Source organism: Bradysia coprophila (genome assembly GCF_014529535.1).
Source record: "Bradysia coprophila strain Holo2 chromosome X unlocalized genomic scaffold, BU_Bcop_v1 contig_39, whole genome shotgun sequence".
Lineage (NCBI taxonomy): Eukaryota > Metazoa > Arthropoda > Insecta > Diptera > Sciaridae > Bradysia > Bradysia coprophila.
In genome coordinates, this window is record NW_023503329.1 from 472,377 (window position 1) to 492,403 (window position 20,027).

At 32.1% G+C, this 20,027-nt stretch overlaps 1 protein-coding gene and 1 long non-coding RNA gene across 4 annotated transcripts in view; one reads left to right on the top strand and one right to left on the bottom strand.

The window, feature by feature from the left end:
• Window positions 1–20,027, top strand: part of LOC119069688 (acetylcholine receptor subunit alpha-like) — a 128,244-nt gene that overhangs the window by 72,328 nt on the left and 35,889 nt on the right. The gene's annotated exons all lie outside the window — the stretch shown is intronic.
• On the bottom strand, window positions 216–19,062 carry LOC119069702. Its single transcript, XR_005086384.1, has 3 exons — window positions 19,028–19,062; window positions 4,704–4,708; window positions 216–226 (listed from the first exon to the last, which is right to left on the bottom strand). It is a non-coding gene; the product is annotated as an uncharacterized LOC119069702 (long non-coding RNA).

A 20,027-nucleotide genomic window follows, 5' to 3' on the forward strand; every position in this document is an offset into this window, starting at 1 on the left:
GCTCCATTTTGGAGTGTCTGGCGTAGACATTCTTTTAAAGTTTCTAGGAGAAAAAAAACCGTCGTCAGACGAAACGAAGTTAGACAAACTTAATTTCATTTTTCTTATAATTCGCTAATGTTGTTTGTTTTATAGCGATTCTTGTCTTGATGTGTTTTCATAGTATTTACCAAGGATAAAGCTTCAGTAACTACAGCACAGTATCCAAATTTATCTGGGATGTCCACTAATTTTCCACGATTTTGTTTTTGAAAAATGTGGGCTTTGTTAATAAGTCCAGGATTTCCACCTGAAATAGCTGCGAGTTCGGTCTGTATCTGTTGCCTTCACTTTACACTGTGTCGGTACCATAAAAAGTTTGCGAATATTCGAAAAATCCATCAACGTTCATTAATATTGTTTAAATTTGAACAATGCTCAGTGAACATGTAATTAAACATTTACTTTTAACTAACGGAATAATGGGAAAAAAGTGCTAACAACTTCCAAAACTTTTTCGACCAAATTTTTTTTTATTTAAATCGGTGAATAAATAAATAAATTAAAAATTAAAACAAAAAAATTAAATTGAAATCTAACAAAAAATCTCATAAGCGAATTGTTAACATAGTCAATATCACTATAATAGCTAGTGATTGTCGTTTATTAAATACCATACCAGCACAATTTTGGACAGTGATGGGAATTAACTTATTGACGGGAAAGGTATAAAATTAAAAAAAAAACCAAAAAGTAAAAATTGTTAATTTAACTAAAATGAAAACGGAAAATATTCATAATGTCACCTTGTCTGTGTTGAAAAGAAGAAAATATAATTTTTTTATTTGTTAGTCTGATATACAAATAAACTCTCTCTCTCTCTCTCATTATATATTTACGTAAAAAAAAGAAAATTAAGAAAGGAAAAAAAATTAGACGGAAACCACCTAAACCAGCATTAATTAGTCGAACGTTTCTTTTCGTTTGGCGCTTAAATAATAACTCGTCGATGAATAATTTTTACTTTTTTATTTAACCAGATCTTAACGGATTAAAAGCATCTGAGTTCATAAAATGAACTGAGAAAGTTTTTGCATCTTAGAAAAACACAACGCAAAAATTTTTGCTATCAACGATAAAATAACGGCATTTAATGAGTGTTTCATGTACGAAAATATTTAATAATTTTACACAAACTTTTCACACAAAAATAGTGAAAGTTCTGATCGAAAGTTTTATTTAAAAAAAGAAGAGAAAAACAAAAACCATCCTCTCCGAATAAAAACACTTATGTACAATTTGGGATAATGTGTTTTATAATAAGCAAAACGAGTCTAGCAAATTCTATCTTATATACACACTCTTGAATTTTAATGAAAACATCTTCTTTCCATCCGCGATTTGAACCTAAAATTGAATGAGCAATAATTCAATTTTGTGTAATGTGGAGTGAGCTTGTTCAGTTCAATTAAATGAGACACTATGAGTTTTAAGCAGCTCCCGAATTATATAAAAGGGTTTCCATTATTGACTAATGAAAGAAAAACAGAAAACAGAACAAAAAAAATTGTTTTCAAATTTATTTATTTGTTTATATTTCGAGGGGTGAATAAGCGTGAGATTTTGAGAGGATTTTTTTTCGAGCGGAAGGAGAGTTTTTTTTTATTGCTGAAAAATTTAATTGTGGATTTTACAGAAATCTTTAATTCAAATATTTGTACCTAAAATTTTCTGACATTTACCTAAATTTACTGAACTTACCGAAAGGTTTTTCGATAAATTTAGGTAAACCTTCGGTTAATAGGCCATGTTAAGTTTTGATGAAAGTTGTTCAGATTGATATACAGCATACCTCGAAAATGTACCGTTGATTTTATATTAATTTTAAAGGCATCAACAAACACATCGCAATGTCATCCCAAAGCCATCCCAAACAACAAACTTTTTTTGATTTTTTTTTTTGGAAAATCATCAAGATTTCGTTACAAATCTTATAAAATGATTTTATAAAGCCCACTTTGTGATGAAATAATAATATTTTGTTAGGAAATCTGTACGAATTGGTGAAAATAAGTTGCTGCAAACAAACAACAAACACGCAGCAAACACGTTTCAAATATGCTTAATATTTATGTGTAAATTCAACGGTGCATTTTAGAGATATGGTGTAGAACGATTAATTGCTTAAAATATCATTCTGAATCGATTAAAAATAATTTGTCGATAGTTAACACGGTCTATTGCTGAAATTTACTGAAATAAATGCAAATGGTCGGCAATTTTTAGCCTGTATTTAACAAAAATCTATTGAAGTTACATTTATTTACCGGAAATTCACCTAAATAGTTTGAACGGTAAATTATGTAAATTTCAGAAAATTTTCGCTAAAGTTTCGGCAAATTTTCATTAATTAAATTCCCAATGACAGGCGAGCATGAGAATTTAAAACTAAAATTAATCGTTACTCTCCAATGAAATATTTAAAAATCGATCATTTCCGTTGGTTTACAAACGGAAATGATTGGCGGTAATTTTCAAATTCTGACGATTTCTTTCGCGAGTTAAATAACCTATGTAACTGTTGTGAAATTTTATATTGTGACTGGTGGTACTATTGACCTTGCCTTCAGCAAAGGCTACAAACGTTCCACTCGTCCAAATAAAAATGGCAAAACAAGGACATAATCTACAGTGTAGATTCTACACAATGCAACATCATTTGTTTTTCCGTTTATCCACCCCTCGGTTTATTTATTTATATTTCGTTTTTAGTTCACAAAGTTTTTACGGACTCATAACAAAAAAATGCAAAATTTAATAACTAAAATAGCAAAACTGTTTCACCTTCACTCTATTTCTCACGAAAGTTATCTCATAAGCTTTAAAAATTTTACCAAACATAATTTCGAAAAGATTTATCAAAAAGAAAACACATATTCCCAAATGTAAATATTACTGAAATGCAAATAATTTATTTAAAAGTTCACACAAATTTTTCTGTACATAATTTGAACGCGTGTTAAGCATGCCGACAAAAGTAAATGGAAACGTACAAATCATAAAATTCCTTTGATTTTCATATTAAACACTATGCTGGAATAACTCCACCATTAAATAGCGTACTTTAAGGCGGTACTCTACTCGACATAACCTCACAATTGATTTTTGATTAAATAGATTCGCAGGTTGTTAGTGTACTTATTTGGTATATTCGCAATGTGATTGCAATCGCAACGTACGCACGCATATATACTCTCTAATTTTGCGTGCGATGTGGGGGTCTAAAATTTATTATTTTTCGCGTGTGTGGTATCTGAGTACCTTTACGCTTTCTGTTAAGCACTCCTTCAACGGTTCTAATTTGGTTAAACGGAGGATTCTCTACTAGAGAATCTCTACTGGTCCATTACACACAGATTTCATTTCATTTTACTTTAATTTTTGTTTCAAATGAAATTGTGAGGTTATGTGAAGTAACTCACCGCCTGAAAGTAGATAACTTTGTTTTTCTTTTGTTTTACATTTTGTTTTAGCTGCTCTATGGTTCGATCACTTGTAGATTAAATTTTATAAATGTTATCACTTCATCACACCTCATAACTTACATAATACAACGCTAGTGAGCATAATTATCAAAAACAGGAAATCGCCAGGTTATAGTAGCGTGGCATAAAATTAACTTCGCCGGCTGATAATTTTCTATTTTGGCTCTCATATTATGAGAGAAACTTTTCACATTTGTCCTGTCACATTTCGTATTCTTTCCCTGTATTTCCGCATTACCACAACTTGTGGTCCACCACAATTTACCTCCTAGAATAAAACTCTTCTGACAATTATGTTAATACAGTGTAATTAACAGTGTAATTTTGCGAATTCAACGGACACTACATTGTATAATCATCTAATGAAGTGAACGACCCTCTTCAAAACAAAGATTTTGTGACGACTGTATTTAAAGATCTCTAAAATCAATAAAAGTGTTCGAGGACTGGATAACGAGACACTTTCAAATAAAGACGGTGAGCAAATGTGAAAAATTCAATTAGTTTTGTAAATTTTGTCATTGCGACAAGCAGTTAGAAGGATTTTGAGGGCGCTGCAGCAGTGCCAAATTTTATAAAGTTAATTTCCTAACATTTAAAACATCTTAGATTTCTTTCTGAAAATAGACCCGCAGCGCTGACAATTTTCCGAAACGAAACTCGTAAACTTATTAGCTTCATAAAATTGCGAAAGTTTTCCATTTTTTAATCTAACATCTTCAACGTAACTTTTCTATTATAACCATAGGATGAGATTTTAATTAAATTTCAATAGCAAGAAATTTTAATTTTTTTTTTGTGTGCACAAGCAAGACATGTCTATATGCGTCCTATCGTCTACGATAAATTTAATTAACGTTCAGCTTTGGATTAAGTTGCGCCTTATTGTTCCATTCCATATTCTATCTTGGAAAAACGAAGGAAAAAAATGTTTCCGACTGGTGAGAGCTCAGTTGCAACATTAAAGACTTATCCATTAACAGGCAAAAAAAACGTCCATGGCATATTATGCATTGGCATGGCATAATGAAACCTATATAAATTAGTGTTCTTAAGAAACCGCAACCGGAAAATTTGCTCATCCGGCAAATTCCTCATTATTTCTACTTTCCAGCTGAACTCTCTCAGGTTAGAGAGAGCGATTCAGACTAAATTTTGATAAAAAATTTGAAATTGTACCTTTTCTGGCTGGCTTTTTTATTGGCATCTAATCCATTTCCGGATTCTGGACTCACTTCACTACAAATGTCCCTATAAACAGAGTTGGGGAATTAGCATGCATCTGCAAATAAGATTATTTATGTGCCTAATGATTTGCTGACAATCGTTTTGATTGTTGCACACAAAACCATTTGGCTGCATTATTCTATTCATGTCACAGTTCCCACAAGCACTTTTCACTTTAAATATTCAGTCATCCTCTTATCGAAAATACTTGTACAGACATGTCGTCGGTACTTTGGCAACAAAATATTTTATGGTTTGCATTGCAAGGGCATGGGCTTTAAATTTTGTGCATATTGCACTATTTTGTCGCATAATCTTTATATAAGGAATATAGCCCACCATGGAGAGGATTCAATGGATCTAATTTGTGAAACTGTATTAGAGAAATTATAGAATTGTTATAATTATTTAGATTCAACTCATTTCACAAAATTAAGCAAAAAAAAAAGTGCGTAAAGGAAACAGAAGATATCGATGGAAAATATCTTCAAAAGTGCTTCTGTGCAGTCTGTAGTCAATCATCGTGAATATCTTTATCATAGGATTTAGGATTTAAAACTTTTAGAAAAATCTCTAATTTCCTTTCATTCTTTTCCAACGTATTTTCAGACTAGCTTTCAAGTATATCACGCCGAGTCGGATTTTATTTCAATTAAATTCAAGTTTTTCTTTGTCTGAATATTTCTCCAGTAATTCTGATGCATACGCGGATTTCCTGCAATATTCCCAAGCAGTTTTCGAGCTAGTGAAAATATATTGAAAACGAAACGTTGGAAATCCGTTCGATACAGGGTCTGTTTTGGTGAAATAAAATGCTAGTTTCATTACAGTAATTTTGAGGTGACCAAGAGTAGGAATTACTTAGTGGAATTTTTGGTGCACCATATTTGAAATGTTTCGTACGAGAAAGGGAATTTCAACTGGATTTCTGGAATTTGTGCTACAAATCTTAACTATAGTTGAGTATATTCGGATGAATATATTATATTTGTAAGTTCGATGGTCAGCCTTCTTTACTGCTGTAGGGAATATACAAAAAACAATCATTCATAATTAGTCTAATTAAATTAGATAACTGTACTGTACCCGGCTAAATTATTCCAGTAAACTGAACCACAACTTCATCAATACACCAATTTTCTCATTTGAGGAACATTATTGTAACTTTGATTTAATTGAAAATCTTCTTTCACTCAGTCTCAACAGTCTCAGAAAACATCTCAAAAAGACGCCCAATATCTAAAAAAAAAATGTTGTCTCTGTTGCTCTCAACGTTATATAGTTTCGTCTACATAGTTTCACTTCATTGAAACGCAGTCACTTTTTCGACTCTTCATTTAACAAAATGAGAAAATTAACTTACACTTGTAGTTTAAAATCAAAGCGTACACATCATATTCATCCAGCATCATTTTTGTAAATAAGTTACCAAATAATGTAACTACAGTCAACAAAATTACGTTTGATTTTTTTGAATTTTTGATAATATACGTGAAGTACTAGATTATGCCATGAAATTGTTACGAAATTCTTAATAAATTAAGTGATTATCAACGATTCAATTGTGCTATAATCCTCCTCTACGTGTGGAATTGTTGAAGAAGAAAAAATGAAAGAACATCTAACGTAGTTTCGTTGGCTGTACTTACCCATCAAAGCCATTATTTTTTTTTCTATATATATATCTTTCTCTTCCATAAGAAAATTATTATTTTTGTACATATAAATATTGTCAATCCGTTTTTTTTTAATGTAAATATTTTATACCTTTTCCAAATGCGATCAGAAAATTTTTACTTATACGAATGGAATAAGTTTTGCCGTCGTAGAATCGGTTACAAATAAAACAGTTTTTTTATTTTGTAAAAATATTCCGTAAATTGGTAGAAATGTTCCTGACAACATAATAGTCGAATGATAGCTGACTATAATGTGCTGTTGCATATTACGTTACATATTTTAGCAAATGCATTTGAAAATACTAAATTGAACTAACTACATTAACAGATTTTATTTAAACAAAAAAGAAACCAACTAAATCGTCGACGAATAAAAAAAAGACTAAAACTTTACGAAGAAAAAAAACTCTTTTTGTTTTTGCATTTTCAAACATTTTTAGCCTTTTTATGAACTTAGAGTGGAATTGATGAGTTTTGCACGAAATCTATTCGAACGGAACGGCTTTCATTGACCATTGCATGTTTTGATTTTGTCAATGAAATTTAGTTCTTTTTATACGAAGTGATTTTTGAAGACTGACTTTTTTTTGGTTGTAATTGAGCACCGATTTTCATTTCAACGAATCGCTACTTTTGGTTTTGAATTTTTAATTTTTATTTTGAATTAGCGTCGCATTTGATAATAATTTTAGGATTATTTGATAAGTCATGATCCACGAAACATACACTAATCAGCAACATACAATTTATTGATATAAGAAATACCGTTCCGAAGACATTTTAAACTCATATGATCAACACTCTCTCTCCTTTTTTTATTCAAATATAGCAAGCACAACCATCCAGCATCATTAAATCGATGTCATCATCATTCTTTATATTGTTCAATTACAAAACAATACGTAGAGAACGTTTTCTCTCTATAACGAAGAGTCCAGATCATCCAGAACGTTCTTACAGAATGTCTCGGGCCCATAACCTGTACACAAATTTTTATTACGAATTGTGACTCCATTGTCGCTTCGTTATAGAAAGATTTTACTGTTAACATTGGTTTTTGTTGATAGAACGTGAAAATTTATTTTCAAAATTAAAAAAAAAAATCTTTAAAAATTTAGTTTTAACTAATCCAACTAAATTAACAAGCCAGAAAATTGATAAGTGCGCCGTTTAACACAAGTGGTGGAAAGAGAGTATCGAGTCAGTTAAATATGAAACATATTTGTGCAATCAGACTGATCACATTTCAAGTGAAATTCACCAGACACGATAATTTCACCTAATGTGTTTTAACCACGCTAACCGCTTATCTTTTTTCTGTAACCAATAAGTCAACTAAATAAACAAATAAATAAAGATTTGATTTAAATAATTAAAAATTAAAATGAATTAAGGCTCATTCAATACCTAATCGCGAAAATGGTATTTTTCACACAGAAATAAAAAGAGCGTCGTTTAAGGACCCCTGAATTGGTAAAATATATAGAAATTCTCAGAACAGTTTTTCCGACCCATTTATTTAATCGCTAAACAATGTTCGTTTTTGCAACGAGAAAGTCATATTGACACAATTAACAAAATAGTTTTTACAGATCAAGTGGAAAGAAAAATGTACTTTTGCACACCATTTTAAGGATGTTAATATAAGAGAACGGAATCGATCAATGACAGAGGAAGAGCGCGTAGAGTTACATAGATCAAATATTGCTTATGTTACTTACACTGACACTTTGACCTTGAAACAGAGTAAAAATGAAAAAGTATTTGGTACACTGGCGTAATGTAGATATAAGCAATATTCTCCTACTATTGGGTGCTTTGATTTTACACAATTCATACGACACTAACCCACTCTCCGATTTCGTTCTAGATTACTGATTGCTAGGAATCCCTTTATAAACAAATTAATGTGTGACTGGTGTTTAAAATCAGAATAGTCACGTTCCAACTTGAAACTGCATTTTCTTTTCTGTTTATTTAATATCTTATCGAATATTTCGACGAATATATCTCGTCTCTTGCGATGTTATTCATAGTTTTCAATAAGAGTTTTCGTGTGTCATACCAACGTAAGGTTGCAATGTCTTTCACTGTGTACTTCCTTTACTTGGAATGTTTTGATAATAAGGATGAGCAATGTTCAACATTATGAACAGGTGACGTAGAACTCATTTTTAAATGAGTTTTCACATTTAAATTAAGATTTGTAGTATAATTTTTGGATGTAGACTATGATGTACACTCTGATGTAGACTCTGATTTTTCAAGCTTTTTCTTGTATTTCGCTCGGTCTACAATGACTGTGTCCTCATATTTAACATAAGCGAATCACAGTAATTTTTTCTTGCGTTCCCAAATCACGGTCAACTACCCTAAAAACAGAAATATCTGGCTTACAATAATTCCTCTATGCAAAACACAAAGTGAAATGAAATTTTGACCGGCGAGTGAACAACAGTCCACTTCATAAGAAAATTTGTCTTGAAAATTTACCAGATTTTCAATTCTCGAGAGGATAAACTGTGTGGAAAATGCTGTCATTTCTCATGCAAAAGGCGACTCATTTTATAGAGAGATTGATTTTACATATTATTTAAAGGAGGCACCCTGTCACCGACTTCCGCAATACGATTTGAAATCTAAATGGCGAAAGTGTTAAGTGTGTTGATAATTGGATTAATTCAGTAAAACGAACAAGTCGCTTACCCAATGTTCATATTATAAACAATTTTTTGTGTGTGTCGGTTATTTAAAGGCGCGCTTATTCAAAACCAAAGTAAATTATTTAATGTAATCTTTCTGTAGAAGAAAACCATTTATCTATAATGAGATTGATGATATTCAAATATTCAAATGAGAAGGGACGACGCAAAAACAACGGTAGCTGTTAGGATTTTTAAAAGAAAATCTGCTTCGAAGAAGATAGACAGAAGGAACCCTCTTAAAGACGTAGTGTATTACTTAGCTGTTTTTTTTTCTTTTACAAACATTTTAAATGAGAAAAGGAAAAAAAATGTAAAGGAAATGTTGACCTTCATGGTATGTTACCTGCTAAGAAAAAAATGCACAAAATTAATTCAAAAAATTATTTGCGTACCGTTTGTCTCTTCTTCTTCATCCTTTCAAACCATCTTAACAATTTGTTATCGTTCAATATTCGCGGGATGTTCCATTAATTAATTTACGTCTCTTTTCACTGATCCTAGAAATTATTAGAATCGGAAGGGAATTTTATTTCGATTGTGTGAAAAGGAAGGTCGTTCTTCATTTCTACAGTCGACGACTTCGAAATAAAGTGACGCATTTCGATTCAGATTCATACAAACTAAAGTGTTGTTACGTTTTTAAACGATTTTACTACGCACGTGAGTGTAACCATTACACTCAGTGGACTGAGTGACAAAACAACTGTAACAAATTGCGTCACTTATATCAAAATCGACGACTCTATGAATTTATTGAAATGCCAGTTTCAGTGAAAGCGTTTCTCAGTTCTGCTGGAACATTTAAAGATAAAAAAAAATCATTTTTGCGTGTACTCATCCAAAATTTTTACCTCTTCAATATACAGTAAACGTCAGTAAAATTAAGGCATATATTAAGGCGTATAAAGACATATTAGCAGTTTTTTTTAATGAGCGGAACAGCTGAAACAAATTTATGACTTAAGTCGGTCTCACCACACGGTGTGTCTAACCATTCCACCCGTATAAAGACATATACGGACTTTTGTATGTGTGAGTGGACCAGCTGAATATTCATGACAAAATTTCATTGACGTCGACTGTATGTACATCGAAGGAAAATTGCGACGAATAAGTTACGACTATGTTCTGTAACTAATTGAGAGGAAATGATGGAATTTTCCATCCATCTTTCTCGCTGTTGGATCTTCTTTCAATCGTTCGTTATTGATTTGAAATTTCGTATTACCTTATCGATTCGTCAACGTCATGCAGCCACTTAAAGTTGTTTCATTGCATCCAGTAAGAGGAGCTTCGATCACCGGTTTCCATTTGCAATTTTCATCATATTCTACAGTTAAGAAATAATTCATAAACCGAGACATCTTCACGCCATTTTCCTCCCATATCTCTAAATCTTACGATGTGTCAAAGTTTACAGTTCAATACACACCATGCGACTTTATTTCTCATTTTCCAGCATGCAATATTTTCAGAAGACTTACAATATCTTGGTGCTGAGTTACGATTTATAGTGTGAGATTATTTTTAGAATTTTTTTTAATTATCCACCTTCAACATTGAAGGAACTGTACTTTAATCGCTTCACCATAATTTAGGAAGTATATCTGACACTGGTAGATATTTTTCCCATCAGTTTATACAATTTATCAAGTTAAACAAATGGAAATGAAAAATGGAAAATGTTGACTCGATGAAGAATCGGATTATATTGTAACATTACCGTTCGTAGACGCTTCTAATAGAAACATTTCTATTAAAAAAATGGGTAAAAAAACCATATATCGCCATATATATGAAACACTATTGCAGGCCTTAGATTAAGTTCAACCTTGTTTATATTGCATATTGTAGCCTTAAATTATGCAAGCGTGTCTGTCTGTCTAGCGTTTTTTTTTTTGATCCTCTTTCGTAATTTTTAATTGCATTCTTCATAAAGCCCGCTGTACGGCTCCGCAATTAATTCCAATTTAAATTAAGCAAAATAAAAACCACGAAATCCTTTCCATTTAAAAGGAAGCTTTTTTTGTATTGTACGAAGAAAAAAAAATATTTTGAATTTGCATAAATGAATTCCCATTTACAATTTTACCAAAAGTACCATCGAAGTTAGTTGATTTTAGGTCAACTTAACAGCAATAACTGCAACAAATTTGAATCGTTTTGTGTCTACACTTTCAAGTTACTATAAAATTTAGCAAATGAAAGATAAAATTGAAAATCGTTTTATAGAAAAGGTTTTAAAATAAGGAACAAATGTCGAATATGTGTTGCTACTTAGCCGTTAAGAAATGGCTGCATCGTTTGTTACTAACTAAGACAATATTAATAGGCACCGGCACCTAGCTAAAATTGTAGCCTACATTTGCGTGTTTCGTATTTCATTTTTGTTAATATCTTTTCATCAGAATCATTTTTGAAAAATGTACGACCGATATTCCGACCAAGAATCTGTTAGCTTTAAATAAAAATTTGTTTTGCTTGTAGTCGTTTCATCAGCTCTGAGAAAAGTGAGCAGTTTAATGAAATTTTCATAAACGGCTCATAGTTCTCAGAGCTGGTCAAATTGCTACAACCAAATATATTTTCTGTTGAAAGCTAACACATTCGTGGTCGGAATTGCGGTCGTACGTTTTTGAAAAAGGATTCTGGTGGAAAGATATCATCAAAAGTAAACTAAAAGTATTTAAAAATCGCCCTTATGTATGCTTTTCGGCAAAGTACCGGTGCCTCTTAAGCGATAAGTTTGCCAGTGCGTTTGTTTATTCAGAGATCTCACAGTTAATAACAATTTCAGTTTGGTCCATTGGCTTAAGAGCAATGGACTATTTGCAAATTTGTAGCCTACATTTAGGCGATTTTTTTTCTTAAAGTAAAACTAATGGTTTCTAGCAAAAAAGTGGTACTTTTAAAGACAATATGGGTTTGTGGCTTTTACTTCTTCAAAAAAAAATACTTTGGTCCATAGAAATCATCAAAAAACGAATATTTTTCCGCCTAAATCTAGGCTACAAATTTTCGAAACATGTAAATACTATTATCTGAGAAACATAAGGCGCCTAATCGATGTATCGCCTAAATGCAGACTAGAGAGACTTTAGATTTATTCTTTGGGTGCGAATATGATAAAATGATTAAAAAAATGTTGGACAACTATAGGAATCTGAAGATCTTTACTTCATCCCCTAATGCTTAGTGTCACGTTAGTCTAACGTCGTTAGATAGATGCACAAAAATTCATCTTATCAAAACCACTGCAAGTGTTCAAATAATAAAGCGGGAGTGAGCCAATGGGATATATTTGCTAGAAAAACTCAATGTGCAACTGTCTTTCGCGGGAATCATTTGGCAGGCTAGTACGAAACCATCCCGTCCGTGCTGTCTATATTAATAGCAAAATGTGTGTCAAAACTACTGAAGTACCCTGCAAACAGTACTTTGGGGGACATTCACAAAGTACGTAAGATTTCAAAAGAGATGAAAGATCAGACAAAAGCGAAATCTAAGTTTCATATTTTTCTGCGATAATGGTTAAAGAGTTCTTTTTGACTAAAGTGAAACTGTTTCAAATTGCTCCAGAATCTTTTTCAAAGAAAGACCAACTTTTGGTCCACGTACTATAGGAAGGAAGTATAGTTAAAATTATGTAAATAGTAGAACTCCCGAGAGATTACAATAAAAAAAAAACATTTTCAAATTCTAACGGATTACACTTTTGAAACGTTAGCTTGTGAGTCGGATAGACAGCACGATGATCAGATTATGCTACTTAATAAACCACCCCCATTCATAGTAATTCCATTTGTTTTCAAACGTAATCGTATACAACAGATAAGATGGTCCACCCCGTATTAAAGGCTCATCATTTTAATTTTAGTGCAAAAAAGAAATTTCATCTTTCTTTTCGTGTACATAAAAACCGTAAAGCCCCGCCAACATTTAATTACATTAATGGGATATGGAATACGTAAATCAAATTATGTATTCAAAAGTAAAAGTGTTACATTAAACCGACCGCCACGTATTCAATTCATTTATCAATGACACGAAAGAAAATTCATGTTGTTGAGTCAAATTACCAGTAAATATAAAAAAAACACACAGAGTTAGGTAAGACGAATAATAATAATAAATGAATGGAAGAGAGAAGCACAAAAAAAACCATTTTAAGAAAAAGGACCGAGACCCCATAAAAAGTTATCCTTCAGCGGAGAGAGATAATAATAATAAATTTCCATAAATTTCCAAATTTCACGACAAATTTACATATAATTTAGAGGCGAGGAGCATACAATGAACACAGGAAAAAAATATATTTTTCCAACTTTTGCTTTTTATTAAGTTAGACTATTCCAAAATAAAATTTTTATTGTAACGAATGTTGTGCAACTAAAAAAAATACTTTTGAAATGATAAAACTTTTGTTGTGAATTTGCTTCCATATGCTTTACATTTGTATAAATATACATACCAGAGCGACTGACATTATACGCCACATCGAACAAAAAAAAAAAACTAACCCATCCACACACATACTCACACATGGATCAAGAACAACAAGGCATGAAAAATTGTTCAGCATCGCTCCTCCAAATTCATTTCATTTTCCAACTTCAATTTCAAAAATATGTTGTGTGAAAACAGTAGGGTAATATTTATACTAACTTCTCCTACCTATCACCAAAATATAACAACGAAAAAAAGACACCAACAACTCCAGTGGATGTGTTTGTGGAACATTTTGTGATTTATTTGAATTTATACTTTTCGATGAATGTTCCAAACTTTTTTTTTTGAGGGTGAAATTATTTGACCGAATTAAATTCGGTTAATGGAATCGACTCGATTGAAAAACTACACATTGATTCGTGTAACTGGGTGTCCCAATAAAAACTTTTGCTATATTCGGTCGATTCAGATTATGTCAGCAGCAACATCCCAAGTAGCATTTCAGAAAAAATAACTTATTCGTTAAAATAACGTTGTAGCAACGTTGCCACAACGGTTGTGCAACCGTTGTTGCCCGGTTATAGTTTAACCTACGTCAATTAACCGTTGGATAACCGTTAAACAACGAAAAAGTTAAAAATTATAGTTGCTCTACCTTAAATTTTTAACTTTTTCGTTGTTTAACTGTTATCCAACGGTTAATTGACCTAGGTTAAACTATAACCGGGCAACAACGGTTGCAAAACCGTTGTGACAACGTTGCTACAACGTTATTCTAACGAATAAGTTATTTTTTCTGAAATGCTACTTGGGATTTCACTTATTAGCATAGTACTCCTCCTTCCAAGCACTAAGGCGACACATCGCATGCAGTTTTGTATCTATATATGCGTAACATAGACTCCACATTTGTCATATCACATTTGAGTGTTCATTCTTGGAGCTAGAGTGCTATGATATTTCGATGAGGTGTGCGTCAATCAGTACAGATTTTGTCTAGTTTTTCGAAGAATGCACTAAAATTAAAGGACCCCTCGGACAGAGTCATTTTAAGTATATTTCCATATCTTTTTCCACATATTAGACTACAAAAGCAGAGTAGACATCGATTAGCCACTTCTAGTAAAAGCGGATCAGGAGATAAAGTCTTTCGCTGTCGATCGACACGCACACACACTGAATGACTTGTATGACGTAACCCAAAGATGATGAATTTATGTGCATATATCTAGCCTACATTTAGGCGAGATATCAATTCGAAGCTTCTATCTTTCCTCATTGCAGTATTTGCAGAGCGTGGTTCGAAAGTCAAGTTAGAACGATAGACGGAACTTGTTACTGCTGTAAGAGGCTGTAAAGAGATTTATAATAAACTTCACTTGTCTTTGGACAATATTGTAAATGAAAAGTGTCAACCCCTAATAAGCTTGAAATCGTTTAAAGTATCAGGAGTATCCGTGCTCATTATAGTTATTTAGATTTGTAACTGTAGCCTAGCGACAACGTTCCTAAATCGTAAAAAAGTTTAGTAGTAAACACCAACATTAGCAATGTTTGGACAAGCAACGATTCAAGTCTACCCTTGCGTCTACCATTTAAAAATAAGCTATGCTGTCGTAAAAATCAGAGGTACCATCTGCAGTAAGTCCATCTGCTGCACCACTTTGTTTCATACAACGGAAAAATAATGGTAAAGATTTCGTGCTGACTCTATCGTGTGTCTTCTTAACAGAAAACGATTTTCAATTTATTCTTTAATATCTCCTAACGTACTAATGTCGAAAATATGCAAGTCACCAGTAAAATATTGAAGTCATTCCACTAGTAGCATTTAAATGCATGTTTCGCAATTCGTACTTTTTTTCTACCGTTTTCGCAACGAGAAAACATTCCAATCCGGATCAGGTAAATTGCGATGAATGCATGTAAGCGATTGTGTAGCGCAGCATCGGATAATAAACCACCCCCCATGAAGAGCCTCTTCCCATATTTTCGTTTGTTTTTTTTTTCAAATAGGCAAACATTTAATCAATTTATTCATCATTTACAAAATACCCTAAGGTCTAATGAAAATCACGTTAGTCATGAGGAGGGAATCAGATATTCTGCGCTGCAATTTGTTAAAATTGATTTAAATGTATACGGCTACAGGGCATTATATCCACAATCCATCCAATCGTCGCGAAAAAATAGTTTGTACGATTTCTGAGAAATTTGTTTTAGAGAGCACAATTTTAAAATAAACTCTTCCAATCCCATACTCCATCCAATTACCCACAATGGGTATGCACGTCTTCACATTTTACTATATATGGCCGAAAAGAACGTTCTCTAACAAAAGGGGAAAAGATTCGAAAATTCTATTTTATAAAAAGGAACGACTAATGAAATAATCTTCTATAAGTTCCATTAAACATTTTGTATATACGAAAATCTTCACTGTCTTTCTCTGTATATCGTACAAGTCATTTTTTTCGTCGTCTTTTTCGTTTTATTTTTAATTTTTAGTCTGGCAAATTATGCAAACTTTGTATTATCCTCCTCCATTTAATAGCATTCTCTGTGAAAATAAGTTGCTGTGAAATATAAAGTAAATAAATGCTTCGGATCTAATGAGATAAAGCTCTTTTCGTTTTCTCTATTTAACGTATGTACATATTTATCGTAGCAATTTTATGTGTATTTTAAGATGTGTAGAAATACATTGCGAATTACAAATAAAATAATTGTGTTGACTCAGTACGATTGCTTTCCATGTGGATTGAGTTACTTTTCAGATTCCAATTTAAATAATGACTAAACCGAAAATATTATGTACATTCCGGTCGAACTTCAGTAACTTACAGTGAAATGTTGAAGTTTATTAATTTGAGAGCACTGTTGTTCTCTCTGCGAGTACTTTGTCATACAGCCAGGAAGTGGCAATGTTAAAAGTTACGAAATTGCTTATAAGATTCTTTGATATTTCAATGAACTCAGTGTGACATTCACCTCTGTTAACCCTTCTCGGTTCATTTTAGTGAAATATATTCAATGAATCTGTTACTTCTTTTGTTTAAAGTATCGCTGAATGTGTGACACAAAATCTTTCATTTCATCTGTTTTTAGATGATTCATGGTTTATCAGGTCGCTATAGTCAGAGTTCAGTCGACGCGTAGCATTTAACATTTCCCTATGAATTTGGAAAAAATGTCACGTTAAAAGCGATTTCTCGGTTTTTACAACCAAAACAATAGAAAGTATGAAGCAGGGCCTCTTATTTACTGTAATTTAACAACAAATTCCGAAATTTATTGGAATGTTGGTGAAATTAAGCGTAAAATTTCTAAAATTTACCGGAAAATAACTTTACATTTACCTGAAAATTACCTAAAGTTACCGAAAAATTACTTAAATTTACCGGAAAATTAATTAAATTTACCGGAAAATTACTTGAATTTACTTGAAAATTACTTGAATTTACCGGAAAATTAGTTGAATTTACCGGAAAATTACTTGAATTTACCGGAAAATTACTAAATTTTCATCAAAAGACAGAAGACGTATGAGACGACGAATTGAAAACAACAACGAAAATACATAAAACATCTAATCGTGGTGAAACCCCGTCTAATTTTCTAGATTTGAAATAAAATGAAAATGTTTAGTAAATTTTAGTAATTCTTTGGTAAATTACAGTACCCTGGCACGAAGTCGGTAGATGATGTTTCGTTGTTTATTACTGTTAAACATCCAACTCTCTTCATCATTTTTATTCAATTCCGTTCGTTGACTGTGACACTCATCTTCGCTTAAATAAATAAAACTTGCCATTACTTATCTGCTTAGTTTCCGTCACCCTCATCACATTGTGTTACGTTGTTTCACCGAAATTTCGCCATTTTTCAACAGATCAATCAACAAACTCTCTAACAACCCACCAAACTACATTAAACAGATAAATGACACACTTAACACAAAAGACGACACCAAACATAACGAATTTTCAATAAATTAAATTGAACGGCGCGGCACGAACCAACTGACATTAATGAAATAATAATTTGACACTTTTACACTTAAATAACGTTCAATTAAATGTCGGTGTTCACCATCGAAAATGAGGCGAACATGAAAACAGTAAAACGTTTTTAACGGAATTTATTATTCTTGAAAATTTCAACATTACAAAATACGGGTTTTTTTTCATATCAAACATCCCACACACCCACACCCATCAACCCGCCACATTTTCTTCTGTTCCATGGGAAAAACTTTAATAACTTTCTTCGTCTCATACCCCCAGCGCGGCCCCATTCTAATTAACAATATATTAATAAAATGTGGCAACATAAACAGAACCATCAACCGTATTATATGTTATAATACACGATGTGTGTTTTTTCTCATGCTCGGCTAATATTAATGTATTACATTATAGAGGCACATACATACATTGTTGTATTGGCGGAAATGTTTTTCTCAATTTATCGGATTTTATTGCTGTATCTGCGAACGGTATTATTCAATATTAATTAACGACAAACCAGAAACATAATATAATGCTACGAGAATGCTACAATAACTAGGTTGTTATTATAATATAAACATTATGGTCTCTCTCATCGTAAATTTTCACGTACTACACGCATAATATACGTAGTGCACGCAATAAAAATGACTGTATAACCGCGAAACCTCAAAAGGAGCGATAATAAAGAAAAAAAACTTCTTTACCGAATTGACATTTTCCCTTTTTGTTTGTTTGTTTGTTCTTTTCTCCATCCTCTCATTCTTTTTTATACATTAAGTACCATCTTTATAAACACGTGTATATCAATTTTATATACGAAAATAAAAATGTTTCCAAAACGAATAGTGGCACAATACGAAAAAAGTTATGAATCCCACCAAACGAAGAAATGTAACACCAAAGCCAACAACGTTATTTACTGTGAAACGAAAAACTTTCTCGTTTTTCTTTCTTTTCTTTTTATTACATCAAATGATATACGAAATCAATATAAATAAAATAAATATATTTCTTTCTGTTCGTTTGCCATATGTCTCCCGCTTTATGATCGAATTTTACTCGTCAACGATAGATTACTTTGATTGTCAAATCTCATAAGAAATGGTGTTTTTCTTCTGTGACAGGAGAAAAACTTATGTTTGAGAAATTGATTTGGATACACAGCGATGGCAATTCATTGAACACATTTTATTGCATTGAAAAATCACAAGTAGATTCAGTGTGCAGGTGGGTTAGAGATATCACTATTTCGTTACTTGTTTCAAACCAGCTTTTCCGTACATGTGCCTTAACGAGAATTTTCCGCAAAAGGACAACTCACTCGCACCGATTCCAGTAAAATATGTTTTAAAATAGACACATTCTTTGCACTCGGTATACGTACACACCTTGTGTGCATTGGTCTATGTTGAAATGTACTATTATATGACACAAATGTCACTTTTACGCACTAGCTCGTAAATAACTATTTTCAAAACATGTTGAAAATTTTGAGCAATAAATGCGAAGACGAGCTTGACAACAGATCGTTTGGGCACAGTAGTGGAATCCTAATATTTACAAACGTCATTTTTACGCACTGTGTACTGTGCACTGTGTGTAACCCGACTTATATACTACTTCGATCGCATTGTCTTGGTCAAAATTTCATTTCGTTCCGTCATTGTTGTAGATTCAATCTGTCTTGGCTTGGTACTAATTGTTATCACCAAAGTAACACAGATCGTTGTGATTGTGATCTTTCTCTGTCAAATTTGATTAATTTTATCGAAGACCGCAAGCCAACCGTTACTACTTTATTAGATGCACGAGGAAACAATACTTCTGATGATTATATAAAAATATTCATCACGAAAATGATGAGTAATCGTCATAATATCATCAAAAGTTTGGTGTCACCTGCGCTTTTATGAGCATTAACGCTACATCTCTAACGGAATACGTACATTTAAACAACCCAGTTATTAAGGTTATCTAATTCGAAGTACCGTGCTTTAAATTTTTATAATTTTTTATGAAAAAAAAGCATGAAAATTTGATGGATAAAATTCTATGCAGTCCTGTGTTCAGAAAGCATCACCTCCGCTATACGTGTCATATGTAAGTTGTTCAATTTGTAATGCATACTCTGTGTATGACTCGTTTTTTTTTGCAAAAGAAAAAACTGAAAATTTTAAATAAAAGGAAATGGAGACAGAGAAAAAACTCTGGTATGCACATATATGTACACACATGCATGCAGACATACAGATAGAAGAGTCAATTAAACTTAAACTCGTTGCAAATACTCGAACCTCAAACTAGTACATCCATTTGGATAAATAAATAAAAAAAAAAATTAAATAAAAAATCGTATCTATAAAAGCACTCTAAAAGGAGCGTCTGAATAAATAACATTTTGATGTCAGCATACATTTTTAAAAATTTTCA